A 20101-nucleotide genomic window follows, 5' to 3' on the forward strand; every position below is an offset into this window, starting at 1 on the left:
TGTTACTGGGGGAGGCTGTGTTACTGGGGGAGGGGGGTGTTACTGGGGGAGGCTGTGTTACTGGGGGAGGGGGGTGTTACTGGGGGAGGCTGTGTTACTGGGGGAGGGGGGTGTTACTGGGGGAGGGGGTGTTACTGGGGGAGGGGGTGTTACTGGGGGAGCGGGTGTTACTGGGGGAGCGGGTGTTTATGGGGGAGGGGACTGTTACTGGGGGAGGGGTATTACTGGGGGAGGGGGTGTTACTGGGCGAGGGGTATTACTGGGGGAGGGGGTGTTATTGGGGGAGGGGGGTGTTACTGGGCGAGGGGTATTACTGGGGGAGGGGGTGTTATTGGGGGAGGGGGGTGTTACTGGGGGAGGGGTATTACTGGGGGAGGGGGTGTTATTGGGGGAGGGGGTGTTACTGGGGGAGGGGTATTACTGGGGGAGGGGGTGTTATTGGGGGAGGGGGGTGTTACTGGGGGAGGGGTATTACTGGGGGAGGGGGGTGTTACTGGGGGAGGGGGTGTTACCGCGGTGTGGGGAGAGGGTTGTATTACCGTGGGCCGAAGTTGCCAGTACCTGGCGATCCGTTCCCCCAGCACGAGGCAGCGATGTCAGTCTGGGAGCGGAGGCGAGGGTGTGGGGGGTGTCTGTGGTGAAGCCAAGGGGGGGCCGAGGCTCCTGTACACAATAACTGTACATGAGCCAGCGGGCTCCGCTGTGTCACCCTTATCTATCAATTTATCGCCTGCCGCCCAGGCAGAACAAATGGCTGGAGTCATAAAGGATGTGGGGAATGTGAGCTGGTTATTACCAGAGCCGGGTGTTTTCAGAAGCAGTGGAAATCTCTGGCTGATAAAGTGGATAAGGCATGTACGCTCAATTCACGCTCATTACCCACTGGCTTTAGTGCCCTTATCACCGGGCCCATCTCCCTCTCAACACATGCTGGGCCACATTCCAGACTCTGATATCGCCCCGTTAATAGCAGCCAATTTGCCATTTTTAAGGGGGAAATGAAGGAGGAAAGTAGTGCATAATTAGAAAAGTTTAAGTCCTCAATTTGTCCCCGTCTCTCCGTACTTACGAGAGGCGAACGGCCCATTTACCTCGGCAAAGTGAGCTTTCAAGCCAGCCGCTGGAGTCTGACCTTGCCTCAGGGCCAGACGGCAAGTGCTAATTCAGAACAGGAGAGCTGTTTCATTAAATCCCCTCATTAACATTTTCGGAGCCGTTTTGCTTTCTGTAATGTCTGCGGGCAGCCCTCGTGCCTGAGCAGAACTGACTCGATGACAACTTGCTGCATCGTTCCCCGCCGTCCACAGCGGTAACAAAACTAAGCTGGAAAGGCACAGGGGAGAAAAGGCAGGCTGCACTCCGGACTCTGGGAGGTTTTGCTCAAGATCGCCAGATCATTCTAAAGGAAGAACGTGCATTTATCCAGTGCCTAAGTGGAGGAAGTGCATCCGGGAGGGCGCTGGGCACCTCGAGTCTCGTCGCCGAGAGCGTGCAGAAACCAAGCGCAGACAGCGGAAGGAGCATGCGGCAAACCAGTCCCCACCCTCCCTTTCCCTCAACCACTGTCTGTCCCACCTGTGACAGGGACTGTAATTCTCGTATTGGACTGTTCACCCACCTAAGAAGCAAGTCTTACTCGATTCCAAGGGACTGCCTATGATGATGCGCGCCTTTCACGATCTCAGGATGTCCCAAAGCGCTTTCCAATGATGCACTTTTTGTCGTCACTGTTGTAATGTAGGAATCACGACAGCCAGTATTGCGCACAGCAAGCTTCCACAAACAGCAATGTGATAATCTAATGTTAATGATTTTAGTTGAGGGATAAATATTGGCCCCAGGACACCGGGGATAACTCCCCCTGCTCTTTTTAGAAATAGTGACCGTAGGATCTTTTACATCCACCTGAGAGAGCAGACGGGGCCTCGGTTTAACGTCTCATCCGAAAGTCGGCACCTCCGACAATGCAGCGCTCCCTCAGTCAGTCAGCCGAGATTTCTGTGCTCAAGTCCCTGGAGTGGGACTTGAACCCACAACCTTCTGGCTCAGAGGCGAGTGTGTTACCTGCTGAGCCACAGCTGACAGCGCTCCAAGTGGAAGTTGGCGGCTGTAGTGAGGTCGACAGATGTGTGATCTAGTCCTGTTGCTGTGGACTATGATCTGTCACATAAACTCACAATAAAGGCACAGAAACTTAACCGGGCCACATAAATACTGGGGCTACAAGAGCAGGTCAGAGGCTGGGTATTCTGTGGTGAGTGTCTCACCTCCTGACTCCCCAAAGCCTTTCCACCATCTACAAGGCACAAGTCAGGAGTGTGATGGAATACTCCCCACTTGCCTGGATGAGTGCAGCTCCAACAACACTCAAGAAGCTCGACACCATCCAGGACAAAGCAGCCCACTTGATCAGCACCCCATCCACCACCTTCAACATTCACTCCCTCCACCACCGGCGCACCGTGGCTGCAGTGTGTACCATCTACAAGATGCACTGCAGCAACTCGCCAAGGCTTCTTCGGCAGCACCTCCCAAACCCGTGACCTCTACCACCTAGAAGGACGCGGGCAGCAGGAGCATGGGAACACCACCTCCTCCACGTTCCCCTCCGAGTCACACACCATCCTGACTTGGAAATATATCGGCCGTTCCTTCATTGTCGCTGGGTCAAACTCCTGGAACTCCCTCCCTAACAGCACTGTGGGAGCACCTTCACCACACGGACTGCAGCGGTTCAAGAAGGCGGCTCACCAAACACCTTCTCAGGGGCAATTGGGGACGGGCAATAAATGCTGGCCTTACCACAGCCCAGGAACGAATGAAAAAAAACATTTTGGATCAGAAAATCGTGGGTTCAAACTGCACTTCAGATACAGCAGGATGCTGGACTTCAGAACTCAGAGGTTATGAGCCCCCATGGCAAGTTGTGGCACTTAACTCAATGGGGAGGGAGGCGATATTACGAAAGAAAATGGGGTAGAGTGTAATACATATTGCTGGTTCGCTCTGAGTATCTTTCGCATGACTGGCTGAGATCAACTTCACGTGCGATATATCTGCCACCACAAATTGACCATGACAGCTGCTGATTGTGTTGTACAAAGCCCAACCTGGTCCCCGAACATCCTTCAGGGAAGGGAGCCTGCCGTCCTTACCCAGTCTGGGCCTACACCTGACTCTTACCCTGAGGAAGAGAGTGTTCGAAGACCAGGCCCTCAAATCTGGCACCAAGTTTATGATCTACAGGGCTGTAGTGATACCCGCCCTCGTGAATGGCTCAGCGATGTGGACCATATACAGCAGACACCTCAAATCGCTGGAGAAATACCACCAACGATGTCTCCACAAGATCCTGCAAATCCCCTGGGAGGACAGACACACCAATGTCAGTGCTCTCGACCAGGCCAACATCCCCAGCATCGAAGCACTGACCACACTCGACCAGCTCCGTTGGGCGGGCTACATTGTCCGCATGCTCGACACAAAACTCCCAAAGCAAGCGCTCTACTCGGAGCTCCTACACGGCAAGTGAGCCCCAGGTGGGCAGAGGAAACGTTACAAGGACACCCTCAAAACCTCCCTGATAAAGTGCAACATTCCCACCGGCACCTGGGAATCCCTGGCCAAAGACCGCCCTAAGTGGAGGAAGAGCATCCGGGAGGACGCTGAGCACCTCGAGTCTCGTCGCCGAGAGCATGCAGAGACCAAGCGCAGGCAGCGGAAGGAGCGTGCGGCAAACCAGACTCCCCACCCACCCTTTCCCTCAACCACTGTCTGTCCCACCTGTGACAGAGACTGTAATTCCCATATTGGACTGTTCAGTCACCTGAGAACTCACTTTTAGAGTGGAAGCAAGTCTTCCTCGATTCCGAGGGACTGCCTATGATGGTTGACTGTTAATGTTCTTAGCACAGCTAGGTTTTCTCTTGACAGAGACCGTTGCATCTTTTAAGAGAAAAGTGAGTAAATATGCGAAGATGAAAAGGTACAGAGCTGTGGGGAGAGCGTGGGGCAGTGGGATTAGTTCTGGGTTGAGATAGCAGGGAGACAGCACAGACATGGTGGGCTGAATGGCCTCTAATATGTGCTGTTCACTTCTGATGGGCTTATTGTTCCAGGGGAGAGATTTGGAGAAAAAGAAACCTTGAAAATCAAAGCCTGAGCCTTGTTGAATGTTGGTGAACATTAACGGGCCCAGAAGTTGGAGTCGGAGACTTGTGGACCTGGGCCTCTAGGTGATGGTCGGTGTAGAGGCCCACGTATCCCAGGAGCCTATGGGCTTTGTACACATCACTGGGATCACATGGGCCGGTCCAACCTATCAGAGTTGGGAGAATCCCCATTTATACTTAATTATGAGTTCCGATATACGGAAACACCGTAAGTATGAATGGGAATACCCCAAAAACACAGAAACACTGAAAATATATATTTTTTAAAAACCATCACATATTTCAAAAATTAATTATTTAAAACGAAAATTAAATTTTTTGAAAAATACATTTACACATTTTAAAGGATCTAAAAATGAACTTACCTTATTTAACCAGATTTAAAATGCTTAAATTATTAATGAAAACATTTATTTTTCTGTACTTTGTAAAAGTCTTACGCTAATGAAAGCAGGCTTGACGCCTTATGCCTGCTTTTATCAGTCGTAAGAATTTCATGGGCATTCGCTGGGCAGGAGTTGGACAAATAGCCCTAACACTCCACCCGCAGAGGACCGTAATTTCCGGATGTGTACGATCTATCAGGAGGATACCTGCCCTCCTGTATGGCTCAGAGACGTGGACCATATACAGCAGACAACTCAAATCGCTGGAGAAATACCACCAACGTTGTCTCCGCAAGACCCTGCAAATCCCCTGGGAGAATAGATGCACCAACGTCAACGCCCTCGACCAGGCCAACAACCCCAGCACTGACCACACTCGACCAGCACTGACCACATTGTCCGCATGCCCGACACAAGACTCCCAAAGCAAGCTCTCTACTCGGAACTCCTACACGGCAAGCGAGCCCCAGGTAGGCAGAGGAAAAGTTACAAGGACACCCTCAAAGCCTCCCTGATAAAAGGCAACATCCTCACCGACACCTGGGAGTCCCTGGCCAAAGACCGCCCTAAGTGGAGGAAGTGCATCTGGGAGGGCGCTGAGCACCTCGAGTCTCGTCGCCGAGAGCATGCAGAAACCAAGCGCAGGCAGCGGAAGGAGCATGCGGCAAACCAGACTCCCCACCCACCCTTTCCTTCAACCACTGTCTGTCCCACCTGTGACAGAGACTGTAATTCCCGTATTGGACTGTTCAGTCACCTGAGAACTCACTGTTAGAGTGGAAGCAAGTCTTCCTCGATTTTGAGGGACTGCCTATGATGATGATGATGCTTGACGGATCACAAGTTCCGTGTTTAGGCACACGCGCAGAGCACAGCTGGACCCGCAACTTGTGGGGACCCTTATGGGCACGAACACACCTCGTTTGTGAATTCAGGTCCATCTGTCCCATCAGGCAGTTCAGATAGGGGCAGATATGGAGCAGGAGTGCCATCTAGTGGCTGAAGACTGAATGGTTTCCACTCCACACCTGGCTACAGGTAAACGGAAGGGTCAGTGAGACGATAGTGGGGTGTGGGGGGGGGGTGGGGATTTAACCCTACTCGCTCAGGAGAAACCTGGCAAGTGGGTAGTTAAACTCGCCCTGGCTCTTACCTGTCGCACCAACACCTATAATTTTAAGCTGCTCTCTTGGGCAGGCAGCAAGGATAGGCGCCCGTAGCCAACAGGGTCCTTCTTTACACATGCATGTTGTGGCCCGATGACATCATTGAGACCCGACTGTAATCTTATCTCAGGCCTGAGTGAGGAATCCGCCTGGAGTTAAAATCGGGGTCTGAGAGGTGGGGACAATGAAAAGAGAAAAAGAAAGACGTGAATTTCTATAGCGCCGTTCACGATCTCATCGCTCTATAGCCAATGAAGTACTTATTTGAAGCACAGGTCACTGTTGTAATGTGGGAAACGCGGCAGCCAATTTGCGCACAGCAAGCTCCCACGGACAGCAATGTGATAATGACCAGATAATCTGTTTTAGTGATGTGAATTGAGGGATAAATATCAGCCCAGGACACCGGGGACACCTCCCCCTGCTCTTCTTCGAAATAGTGCCCATGGGATCTTTTACGCCCACCTGAGAGAGCAGACAGGGCCTCGCTTTAACGTCTCATTTGAAAGATAGATTTCGAAAAATGAGCTTCTGCAGTCAACCTGGAATCAAAGTCAAATTAATAGATTGAGTCTAATGCGAACTCGTACTTGTACAGTACATTGAGTAACCTCCTCCAGCCCGACTACTCTCTGAGGTCTCGGCACTCCTCCAATTCTGGCATTGTCATCATCTTAGGCAGTCCCTCGGAGTCGAGGAAGACTTGCTTCCACACTAGAAGTGAGTTCTCAGGTGACTGAAGGGTCCAATGTGGGAATTACTGTCTCTGTCAAGGTGGGACAGACAGTGGTTGAAGGAACGGGTGGGTGGGGAGTCTGGTTTGTCGCACGCTCCTCCCGCTGTCGACGCTTGGCTTCAGCTTGCTCTCGGCGTCGAGCCTCGAGATGTTCAGTGCCTTCCTGGATGCTTTTCCACCATTTTGGGAGGTCTTGGGCCAGGGATTCCCAGGTGTTGGTGGGGATGTTACATTTTTTCAAGGAGGCTTTGAGGGTGTCCTTGAAGCGTTTCCTCTGCCCTCCTGGTGCGTGCTTGCTGCGTTGGAGTTCCGAGTGGAGCGCTTGTTTTGGGAGTCTCGTATCAGGCATGCGGGCGATGTGGCCTGCCCAGCGGAGCTGGTCGAGTGTGGTCAATGCTTCGGTGCTGGGGATGTTGGTCTGATCGAGGACACTGACGTTGGTGCACCTATCCTGCCAATGGATTTGCAGGATCTTGCGGAGACAGTGTTGGTGGTACTTCTCCAGTGCTTTGAGGTGCCTGCTCTACATAGTCCATGTCTCTGAGCCATATAGGAGGGCGGGTATCACCACTGCTCTGTAGACCATGAGCTTGGTGCCAGGTTTGAGGTTCTGGTCTTCAAACACCCTCTTCCTCAGGTGACTGAAGGCTGCACTGGCGCACTGGAGGCGGTGTTGGACCTCATCATGATGTCTGCCCTTGTTGACAGTAGGCTCCCGAGGTGTGGAAAATGGTCCACGTTGTCCAAGGCCTCTTCGTGGATTTTGATAACCAGGGGGGGTTGGGGTAGTGCTGTGTGGCGGGGGCAGGTTGGTAGAGGACCTTTGTCTAACGGATACTTAGTGTAAGGCCCATGCTCTCGTACGCCTCAGTGAAGGTGTTGACGATGGCTTGGAGTTCGGCCTCCGAGTGTGCGCAAGCATCGTCTGCATACTGTAGTTTGATGACGGAGGATGGGATGACCTTTGGATCTGGACTGGAGGCGGCGGAGGTTGAACAGGTTCCCGTTTGTCCTGTAATTTAGCTCCACTTCAGCGGGGAGCTTGCTGAGGATGAGATGGAGCTTTGCAGCGAGGGAGATCGAGAAGAGCGTTGGCGCGATGACGCATCCTCGATTTCAATCGCTCCACGATTGGTGGCCATGCCTTCAGCAGCTGAAGCCATAAGCTCTGGACTGTCCTCCCTAAACCACTCTACCTCACTTTCCTTCTTTAAGACGCTCCTTCAAACCTACCTCTTTCACCTGTCCTCAAAGCTCCCTATGTGGCTCAGTGTCAAATTCTGCCTGATTCCTGTGAAGTGCCTTGGGACCTTTTGCTACATTAAAGGCGCTATGTAAACACATGTTGTTGTAGTATATCGAAACATCTGAGGGTGTTTACCGAGGAGAACATACGAACATAAGAACTAGGAGCAGGAGTCGGCCATTTGGCCCCTCGAGCCTGCTCCGCCATTCAATAAGATCATGGCTGATCTGATCATGGACTCAGCTCCACTTCCCTGCCCGCTTCCCATAACCCTTTACTCCCTTATCGCTCAAAAATCTGTCTATCTCTGCCTTAAATATATTCAATGACCCAGCCTCCACAGCTCTCTGGGGCAGAGAATTCCACAGATTTACAACCCTCTGAGAGAAGAAATTCCTCCTCATCTCAGTTTTAAATGGGCGGCCCTTTATTCTAAGACTATGTCTCCTAGTTTTAGTTTCCCCTAAAAGTGGAAATATCCACCTTGTCGAGCCCTCTCTTTATCTTATATGTTTTGATAAGATCACCTCTCATTCTTCTGAACTCCAATGTCTATAGGCCCAATCTACTCAACCTATCTTCATTGGTCAACCCCCTCATCTCCGAATCAACCTAGTGAACCTTCTCTGAACAGCCTCCAATGCAAGTATATCCTTCCTTAAATACGGAGACCAAAACTGTAGGCAGTACTCCAGGTGTGGCCTCACCAATACCCTGTACAGTTGTAGCAGGACTTCTCTGCTTTTATTCTCTATCCCCCTTACAATAAAGGCCAATGTTCCATTTGCCTTCCTGATTACTTGCTGTACCTGCATACTAACTTTTTGTGTTTCATGCACAAGGACCCCCAGGTCCCTCTGTACTGCAGCACTTTGCAATTTTTCTCCATTTAAATTATAATTTACTTTTCTATTATTTCTGCCAAAGTGGATAACCTCACATTTTCCCACATTATACTCCATCTGCCAAATGTTTGCCCACTCACTTAGCCTTTCTATATCCCTTTGCATATTTTTTGTGTCCTCCTCACAATTTGCTTTCCCACCCATCTTTGTATCATCAGCAAACTTGGCTACATTACACTCAGTCCCTTCATCCAAGTCATTAATATAGATTATAAATAGTTGAGGACCCAGCACCGATCCCTGCGGCACCCCACTAGTTACCGTTTGCCAATCGGAAAATGACCCATTTATCCTGACTCCCTGTTTTCTGCTCAGGAGATAATGTGGGTGTGAATGAGGGTCGAGGATAGGGGTTGAAGATCGACATGGAGCAAGATATGGAAACATGGGCTGAATGGTAATTTGAAGCTCATTGTTGGGTCAAACAGGACTCCAAGAGTAAACATGTGGCTGTGTGGGGAGAGAGGTGGGATCGAGAGCTGCGATGTAGAATTTCTGGCACTGAGCAGTATCAGTTCTGTGCGAAAATTTGCATCACTTTCAATTCATTGATAACTTTTTTCTCTTAAAACCCCCACCACCCATCCACTTTTGACCCCTCTGTCCTTGCAAACTACACCCACCCTCTCCCTCTCCAACTGCCCTTACCGCTCTGAAGACTTTGAGCCTGTGGTCGCCTCCCAAGTCAGTGCACATCCTTGCCATGACTCCATAAGATAAGAAATAGGAGCAGGAGTAGGCCATTCGGCCCCTCAAGCCTGGCTGATCATCGACCTCAATGCTACCTTCCCGCCCGATCTCCATATCCCTTGATTCCCCTAGAGTCCAAACATCTATCGATCTCAACCTTGAATATAAGATAGGAGCAGGAGTAGACCATGTAGTGACCACCCATCCCTCCTATTTGGGCCCAGAACTCTCCCTGCTGAGGGCCTGCTGAATGGCTGAGGCCTAGAGTTGGGAGTGTTGACGCGGTCTATGCCCGTTTGCATAGAATACCAGAGCAGGGAGGTTATGCTAGAATGATGTAAAATGCTAGTTAGGCCACGGCTGGAGTACTGTGTGCAGTTCTGGTCACCACATTACAGGAAGGACGTGATCGCACTGGAAAGGGTGTAGAGGAAATTTACAAGGATGTTACCTGGAGTGGAGAATTTTAGCGATGAGGGAAGATTGGATAGGCTGGGGTTGTTTTTCCTTGGAACAGAGGAGGCTGAGGGGAGATTGAATTGAAGTGTATAGATTTATGAGGGGTCTAGATAGAGTGGATAGGAAGGACTTATTTCCCTTAGCAGAGGGGTCAATAACCAGGGGGCATAGATTTAAAGTAACTGGGGGTAGGTTTAGAGGGGATTTGAGGAGAAATGTTTTTATCTAGAGGGTGGTGGGGGTCTGGAACTCACGGCCTGAAAGGGTGGTAGAGGCAGAAACCCTCACCACATTTAAACAATACTTGGATGTGCATTTGAAGTGCTGTAACCTACAGGGCTACGGACCGAGAGCTGGAAAGTGGGATTAGGCTGGATAGCTCTTGGTCGGCCGGCACAGACACGATGGGCCGAAATGTTGTAATTTTCTATGGTTCTATGATACCATTTGCAGAAGAGAGTTCCAAACTTCTATCACCCTTTGTGTGTAGAAGTGTTTCCTAATTTCACTCCTGAAAGGTCTGGCTCTAATTTTTAGACTGTGCCCCCCCTAGTCCTAGGCTCCCCAGCCAGCGGGAATAGTATCTCTCTATCTACCCCATCAGTTTCCTGTAATATCCTGAAAACTTCGATCAGATCACCCCTTAACCTACTAAATTCCAGGGAATACAGCTCTAGTTTGTGTAATCTCTCCTCGTAATTTAACCCCTGGAGTCGGGTTATCATTCTGGAATATTCCTGGAAGTTTCATCACATGACCTCCCATCTCCAACTGGCCCTACCCGGTCAAACAGCCTCTTTTTGTTCAAAAGCTCCAGTTATATTTAGAACTAATAATAAAACAGAAGTGTATTATTAAAGTATTTATCCAATTCCCTGTTTGAAAGTTGCCAATGGCCCTGAAATTCCGATGTCCCGGGTCCGTGCAAAATTTCTACGGACCCGGGAAGTCATCGGAAACGCTGTTTTTTAGCGCGCAATGCGCTTAAGCTGAAAACTGGCTTTTCCGATCTGTCAAGTTTCTGGCTTGGCAGATCATCCATATCTCGGGAGCGAGGACACTTACAGGGCAACATTTCCGATATTTACGCATATCTTGCCCAGCAAATATCCTTTAAAATCTTGCGCCTGAAAAAGCAGGCGCAAGAGTTTAAAAATACACAAACACATTTTAAAATAAAGTTATAAAAACACATTTTATTGTTGAAAACCCTCCCCACTACGATAAGTTTATTTTAAGGCTTCATTAAAAAAACTTTTTAAAAAGCCGGGAAAATATATTTTTTATAACAACTTTAATTTAAATGAATGTTAAATATGTAGTGTATTTTCTATTTTTTATTGTGTTTTGGGTGTTTGGGGGGGGGGGGTTTCTCATTCATAGTATTAGGAGTTCCGGACTTACAGAACTCCTATTATTATGAATGAGAATCTATACTTCACCTGATTGGCTGCTGTCTCCAGCTCCCGGCCTGCGCACATCCCCACGTGCACGCGCTGCGACGCACAGTCACGGGAGGCCACAGGCTCGGAAGTTCCAACGGGCGCAGCAGCAACAGGTAAGTGCGCATCTTTTATTTCTCTTTTTCTGTCGTTTGCCCGCGGGAAGAACTCGAACGGAATTTCAGGGCCATTGAATCTGCTCCCACCGCCCTTTCAGGCAGCGCATTCCAGATCACAACAACTCGCTGGGTAAGATCAAAGGGCTGGATTTTTGGTTAAGCTCATTTCGGGGCAGTAATGGCGGCTGGGGCGGTAAAGTTTGCGCCCGGCAACAGTTTGCGCCTCAATCAGCAAAATTGGGCAGCTGGGCCCTGAGTGTAGGGAGGAGCGCTAAGGGAGGCGTTACACACCACTCTTAGGGCGCTAGGCCGGCTGAGCATGGGAACATCCCGAGCTAAACAGCCGGCCTCGGAGCGCTGTGAGAGAGGCCTGGGGGAAAAAAAACCTGAGAAAAAAACCTACCCAAACTATTCCCATTACATAGCCCACGCCACCACAACATAAATCGCAAAAATAAAATAAAAAACAATCACACTTACCTGAGGTGGACATTACTTACTGCGACAGCTCGGATCGCCCCCGCTTTCACAGGTGGTTCCAGCAGGGGACGCTATGGAGCGCTACAGATCGGGCAGGAGTCAGGGGGCAACCAGGGGGCGTTACACACTGGCTCACCCCTCCCGGGCGGTAATGTTCTGCACCCCGCCGAAACCGGCCCCGAAAACCCCGGCAGGGCCCTGGAACAGAAGAAGATAAGAAATAGGAGCAGGAGTAGGCCACCTGGTCCCTCGAGCCTGCTCCGCCATTCAATAAGATCACGGCTGATCCGATCATGGACTCAGCTCTACTTCCCCGCCCGCTCCCCATAACCCTTTACTCCCCTTATCGCTCAAAAATCTGTCTCCGCCTTATATATAATCTATGACCCAGCCTCCACAGCTCTCTGGGGCAGAGAATTCCACAGATTCACGACCCTCTCAGAGAAGAAATTCCACCTCATCCCAGTTTTAAACTGGAAGCTGGCTACCCGCCCGGAAGAGCTCACCGCTGCCATTGCCGTTCCTCCGGGATGAAAACGGAGGTGGAAAGCGCCGGAAAATCCAGGCCAAATTCTCCCCATCTCACCGGCGGCTCATATGCCAACCACTTTAAATGGGCTTTGTCTTCTGGACTCTCTCATTTTGTCTCCTGTCGTCTCTTGTTTATGACCAGGACACGTCGCCCTCTGTCCATCCCTGTGTATGTTGTGGCTACCACTCCAGATCCGAGCCTGTTACCTCCATCTCCATCTGTCCCCTCTCAGTCCCTCCGCTCCTGTCCCCTCTCCTTCCTCTCACACGGGCGGACATTTTGGACTGAGACGAGGAGAAATATCTTCACTCAGAGGCTTGTCAACCGTCGGATCAATCTATTGATCTCAGTGGTTGAGCATATTCAAGACTGAGGTCAGTACATCTTTGGACACTGAGGGGTCGAAATTCCCGTTATAATGCCGCCTGTTACCGCTGGCGGAAGGCCTACCATCGATGGTAAGCAGTGTCCACGCCTCCGGAGAAATTCAGTCAGCTCTTTGGCATAGGTGCCAATAGGTAACGCTATGCCCTCTCATGGCACCCGCGTGGTGACGTCACCCAGCCTGCAAAGCCTCCTTGGCGCCATTCCCGCGATATTTGGTTTCAACGTCGGCCTTCCCTACAGGCCTTCTTACAGCCTGAAAAAAGTCACGAGAACATAACGGTTCTCGGGCCAAATTGCCCAGAGGGCATGGTACGTTTTTCTTTCTTTTATTTCTGCACTTTTTCATTAGTTGTAACAGTGGGGAAGTTTGTGTGTGGGTTGGAGAAGTCTGAGGTTTTTTTTTCTTTCTTCCCGATTCCCAGCGAGCACAGCAGCAGCCTCCGGCGGGGAAATTCAGACGGCCTCCTGAACTCCCGCCCGAGGATAAGTGTGCAACGGCCACTTGTTAGCGCTGCTCTCTCAACTTTGGGCGTAAACTCTCAATTTGCCGTTTGGAGGCTGTACCTAACGCCCGCCGCTAAAATCAGCAATCAGGCGGTAACACCGCCTCAGAACCGGCCTTAACCAATTTTGCTCCCCTGAGAGTTAGTACATTTCCCTCTACCTTGTGACGGTAATGTCCCTAAGCGCCCACCTCAAGATTTCCCAGGTGTACTAACTGACATTTCTAAGGGATAGATTCAATGAAGTCCCATTATTTGATGCTGCATGTTGTGATAGAGAGGAAATACGATAAAGACAATACAATCACAATTGAAACAGAACAAAACTTTCCTAAACTCAGTAAGCTGAATGGATTGCAGTACCAGATATTGTCCATTGGACTCTAGAGAAATCGAGGGATATGGAGACAGTGCAGGAAAGTGGAGTTGAGGTTGAAGATCAGCCCTAATCTTATTGGATTAGGAGCAGGCTCGAGGGGCCGAATGGCCGACTCCTGCTCCTAATCCTTATGTCCTTATGCCACCTTTCATTTCACTTTACAGGTGCTCTGCTCAAGTCTTGAATGCCCCCTTGAATAAGCTCCCCTCTGTGCCTCCCTTGGTATTCTCCAAAGGGCCCATTGAGACATCTGCTGTCACCAGCTCACAAGCAACAACCCCAACTGCCCCACCCTCCTCTCTCGCCAACCTTCCAGCCCAACGCGCTCACTGGGGGCTAATCTCGTTGACCTCCTCCGCGTTTCCCACATTACAACAGTGACCACACTCCAAAAGTACTTAATTGGCTGCAAAGCGCTTTGAGACTTCCGGTGGTCGTGAAAGGCGCTATATAAATGCAAGTCTTTCTTTCTTTCTTTTCCTTCCCGTCTCGCTTAGCCCTCCCGCCATTCTCCCCTCAGACTCTGCCAGTGGATCAGTAATCTCCGCTGATCGCCGCATCTTCCTCCAGGATGTCCATTGACCCGTGAACAAGGCCCTTAGCCTTCCCTGACCTTATTATGGATTTGCGCCAACATCATGGCTTTGATTAAAACTTGGCTCACGGGTGATGACGTCTTGCCACTTGTTGAAAGCCTCTCTGCTTGGCTATACCTTGCGTCATCTGCCCCATAAAAATCGTCATGGTGGCAGTGTGGCCCTTATCACCTAATCACACCTTGGTCTCCGCACCCCCACTCTGGAACCATCTTCTCCATTGACAACCTCACCTAGAACCACCCATCTTATATCTCCTTTAAAATCCTTGTCCTCTACTGACCACTCCTCCACCCCGCCACCCCCCCCCCCACCCCCGACCTCGTCTCGTCCATGAAGCCTCTTGTTCTCCTTATCCCATTCCGACTAAACCCAATGCCCCCATTATCCAACAAGCAAAACCTTCTCTGAGGCTCCCCCTGCATCTTGTCCTAATCCCATACCCTTCACCGGTTTCTCTCCTCTCTCCTCTCATGTCCTCTCCAGGCTCATGGTGTCCAAGTGATCCATCTCCTGCTGTTCCGACCCTATTCCCACTAAACTGCAGACCACCCAACTTCCCTTCCTGGCCCGCTCCTGGCTGACATTGTGAAAGGTTCCCTCTGCTCAGATGGAGATGAGGTGGAATTTCTTCTCTGGAGCATAAGAATTAGGAGCAGGAGTCAGCCATTTGGATCCTCGAGCTTGCTCCACCATTCAATGAGACCATGGCTGATCTTCTACTTCAACTCCAACTTCCCACACGATCCCCATATCACTTGATATCCAAAAATCTATCGATCCCTGCCTTGAATATACTCAATGACAGCCCTCTGGGGTAGAGAAGTCCAAAGATTCATCACCCTCTGAGTGAAGAAATTTCTTTTCATCTCAGTCCGAAATGGCTGACCCCTCCATGGGGTCTAGATGAAGGAATTGCAGATGACACTAAGCTGGGTGGCGATGTGAGCTGTGAGGAGGACGCTAAGAGGCTGCAGGGTGACTTGGACATGTTAGGTGAGTGGGCAAACGCATGGCAGATGCAGTATAATGTGAATAAATGTGAGGTTATCCACTTTGGTGGCAAAAACACGAAGGCAGAATATTATCTGAATGGCGGCAGATTAGGAAAAGGGGAGGTGCAACGAGACCTGGGTGTCATGGTACATCAGTCAAGTTAGGTCACGGGGCAGTAGAGTTAGGTCACGGGCCATGATCTTATTAAAAGGAGGTGCAGGCTTGAAGGGCCGAATGGCCTACTCCTGCACCTATTTTCTATGTTCCTATGTACTTTTCAAAACCACCATCAACAATCCCTCCCCAAAATCCCCACCCTTGACCCCTCTGTCCTTGAAAACTACTGCCCCATCTCCAACCTCCAAAGCAAATTGTGAAGAGGACACAAAAAATTTGCAAAGGGATTAAGGTGGAGATAGACAGATTTTTGAGCAATAAAAGAATAAAGGATTATGGGGAGTGGGCAGGAAAGTGGAGCTGAGTCCATGATCAGATCAGCCATGATCTTATTGAATGGCGGATCAGGCTCGAGGGGCCAAATGGCCGACTCCTGCTCCTATTTCTTATGTTCATTTCCACAATTACACAGCGGAGGAACTTTACATTTGTTGCTGATCTCCTATTCACATGGCTCAAGCAGTCGAGAGGTAGTTAGCATGTTGCCTCTTGCTGCTTTTAGTTTGTTTCCAATCCATCTCATTCCTGTCCTCAAAGCCCCATCTTCCTCTTTCTCCGGAGGCACTGCAGATGTTAATCTGTTAATTAGGAGCAGAGAGGATATTTCCACTCATAACTCGAGTCCTAATTCTACTGCCCCATGTCCTAACTCTACTGCCCCTGTGTCCTAACTCTACTACCCCCGTGTCCTAACTCTACTGCCTCGTGTCCTAACACTACAGCCCCCGTGTCCTAACACTACTGCCCCCGTGTCCTAATCCTATTGCCCCGTGTCCTAACTCTACTGCCCCGTGTCCTAACTCTACTGCCCCATGTCCTAACTCTACTTCCCCATGTCCAAACCCTATTGCCATGTGTCCTAACTCTACTGCCCCGTGTCCTAACTTTACTGCCCCCGTGACCTAACTCTACTGTCCCCGTGTCTAAACCTATTGCCCCATGTCCTAACTCTACTGCCCCATGTCCTAACTCTACTGCCCCCGTGACCTAACTCTACTGTCCCCGTGTCTAAACCTATTGCCCCATGTCCTAACTCTACTGCCTCCGTGACCTAGCTCTACTGCCCCGTGTCATAACGCTACTGCCCCGTGTCCTAACGCTACTGCCCCGTGTCCACACTCTACTGCCCCCGTGACCTAACTCTACTGCCCCCGTGACCAAACTCTACTGCCCCCGTGTCCTAAACCTATTGCCCCGTGTCCTAACTCTACTGCCCCCGTGACCTAACTCTACTGCCCCGTGTCCTAACGCTACTGCCCCGTGTCCTAAACCTATTGCCCTGTGTCCTAACTCTACTGCCCCCGTGACCTAACTCTACTGCCCCGTGTCCTAACTCTACTGCCCCATGTCCTAACTCTACTGCCCCAGTGTCCTAACTCTACTGCCCTGTGTCCTAACCCTACTGCCCCCGTGTCCTAACTCTACTGCCCCAGTGTCCTAACTCTACTGCCCCAGTGTCCTAACCCTATTGCCCCGTGTCCTAACTCTACTGCCCCCGTGTCCTAACTCTACTGCCCCCGTGTCCTAACTCTACTGCCCCAGTGTCCTAACTCTACTGCCCCCATGTCCTAACTCTATTGCCCCGTGTCCTAACTCTACTGCCCCAGTGTCCTAACTCTACTGCCCTGTGTCCTAACCCTATTGCCCCGTGTCCTAACTTTACTGCCCCCGTGACCTAACTCTACTGCCCCCATGTCCTAACCCTATTGCCCTGTGTCCTAACTCTACTGCCCCGTGTCCTAACTCTATTGCCCCCATGTCCTAACTCGACTATCCCCGTGTCCTAACTCTACTGCCCCCGTGACCTAACTCTACTGCCCCCGTGTCCTAACACTATTGCCCTGTGTCCTAACTCTACTACACCCGTGTCCTAAATCTACTGCCCCCGTGACCTAACACTATTGCCCTGTGTCCTAACTCTACTACACCCGTGTCCTAAATCTACTGCCCCATGTCCTAACTCTACTGCCCCCATGTCCTAACCCTATTGCCCCGTCTCCTAACTCTACTGCCCCCGTGACCTAACTCTACTGCCCTGTGTCCTAACTCTACTGCCCCCGTGTCCTAACACTATTGCCCTGTGTCCTAAACCTATTACCCCCGTGTTCTAACTCTACTGCCCCCGTGTCCTAACTCTACTGCTCCATGTCCTAACGCTACTGCCCCGTGTCCTAACTCTACTGCCCCGTGTCCTAACTCTACTGCCCCCGTGTCCTAACTCTACTGCCCCGTGTCCTAACTCTACTGCCCCTGTGTCCTAACTCTACTTCCCCCATGTCCTAACTCTGCTGCCCCCGTGTCCTAACTCTACTGCCCCCATTTCCTAACTCTACTGCCCCGTGTCCTAACTCTACTGCCCCCGTGACCTAACTCTACTGCCCCGTGTCCTAACTCTACTGCCCCCGTGACCTAACTCTACTGCCCCATGTCCTAACTCTACTTCCCCATGTCCAAACCCTATTGCCATGTGTCCTAACTCTACTGTCCCCGTGTCTAAACCTATTGCCCCATGTCCTAACTCTACTGCCCCGTGTCCTAACTTTACTGCCCCCGTGACCTAACTCTACTGTCCCTGTGTCTAAACCTATTGTCCCATGTCCTAACTCTACTGCCTCCGTGACCTAGCTCTACTGCCCCGTGTCCTAACGCTACTGCCCCGTGTCCTAACCCTACTGCCCCGTGTCCTAACGCTACTGTCCCGTGTCCACACTCTACTGCCCCCATGACCTAACTCTACTGCCCCCGTGACCAAACTCTACTGCCCCCGTGTCCTAAACCTATTGCCCCGTGTCCTAACTCTACTGCCCCCATGACCTAACTCTACTGCCCCGTGTCCTAACGCTACTGCCCCGTGTCCTAAACCTATTGCCCCGTGTCCTAACTCTACTGCCCCCGTGACCTAACTCTACTGCCCCGTGTCCTAACTCGACTGCCCCATGTCCTAACTCTACTGCCCCCGTGACCTAACTCTACTGTCCCCGTGTCTAAACCTATTGCCCCATGTCCTAACTCTACTGCCCCATGTCCTAACTCTACTGCCCCCGTGACCTAACTCTACTGTCCCCATGTCTAAACCTATTGCCCCATGTCCTAACTCTACTGCCTCCGTGACCTAGCTCTACTGCCCCGTGTCCTAACGCTACTGCCCCGTGTCCTAATGCTACTGCCCCGTGTCCACACTCTACTGCCCCCGTGACCTAACTCTACTGCCCCCGTGACCAAACTCTACTGCCCCCGTGTCCTAAACCTATTGCCCCGTGTCCTAACTCTACTGCCCCCGTGACCTAACTCTACTGCCCCGTGTCCTAACGCTACTGCCCCGTGTCCTAAACCTATTGCCCCGTGTCCTAACTCTACTGCCCCCGTGACCTAACTCTACTGCCCCGTGTCCTAACTCTACTGCCCCATGTCCTAACTCTACTGCCCCAGTGTCCTAACTCTACTGCCCTGTGTCCTAACCCTACTGCCCCCGTGTCCTAACTCTACTGCCCCCGTGTCCTAACTCTACTGCCCCAGTGTCCTAACTCTACTGCCCCCATGTCCTAACCCTATTGCCCCGTGTCCTAACTCTACTGCCCCAGTGTCCTAACTCTACTGCCCTGTGTCCTAACCCTATTGCCCCGTGTCCTAACTTTACTGCCCCCGTGACCTAACTCTACTGCCCCCATGTCCTAACCCTATTGCCCTGTGTCCTAACTCTACTGCCCCGTGTCCTAACTCTATTGCCCCCATGTCCTAACTCGACTATCCCCGTGTCCTAACTCTACTGCCCCCGTGACCTAACTCTACTGCCCCCGTGTCCTAACACTATTGCCCTGTGTCCTAACTCTACTACCCCCATGTCCTAACCCTATTGCCCTGTGTCCTAACTCTACTGCCCCGTGTCCTAACTCTATTGCCCCCATGTCCTAACTCTACTACCCCCGTGTCCTAACTCTACTGCCCCCGTGACCGAACTCTACTGCCCCCGTGACCTAACACTATTGCCCTGTGTCCTAACTCTACTACACCCGTGTCCTAAATCTACTGCCCCATGTCCTAACTCTACTGCCCCCATGTCCTAACCCTATTGCCCCGTCTCCTAACTCTACTGCCCCCGGGACCTAACTCTACTGCCCTGTGTCCTAACTCTACTGCCCCCGTGTCCTAACACTATTGCCCTGTGTCCTAAACCTATTACCCCCGTGTTCTAACTCTACTGCCCCCGTGTCCTAACTCTACTGCTCCATGTCCTAACGCTACTGCCCCGTGTCCTAACTCTACTGCCCCGTGTCCTAACTCTACTGCCCCCGTGTCCTAACTCTACTGCCCCGTGTCCTAACTCTACTGCCCCTGTGTCCTAACTCTACTTCCCCCATGTCCTAACTCTGCTGCCCCCGTGTCCTAACTCTACTGCCCCCATTTCCTAACTCTACTGCCCCGTGTCCTAACTCTACTGCCCCCGTGACCTAACTCTACTGCCCCGTGTCCTAACTCTACTGCCCCCGTGACCTAACTCTACTGCCCCGTGTCCTAACTCTACTGCCCCCATGTCCTAACACTATTGCCCTGTGTCCTAAACCTACTACTCCCGTGTCCTAACTCTACTGCTCCATATCCTAACGCAACTGCCCCATTTCCTAACTCTACTGCCCCGTGTCCTAACTCTACTGCCCCCGTGACCTAACTCTACTGCCCCGTGTCCTAACTCTACTGCCCCCATGTCCTAACACTATTGTCCTGTGTCCTAA

Source organism: Pristiophorus japonicus, chromosome 2 (genome assembly GCF_044704955.1).
Source record: "Pristiophorus japonicus isolate sPriJap1 chromosome 2, sPriJap1.hap1, whole genome shotgun sequence".
NCBI lineage: Eukaryota > Metazoa > Chordata > Chondrichthyes > Pristiophoridae > Pristiophorus > Pristiophorus japonicus.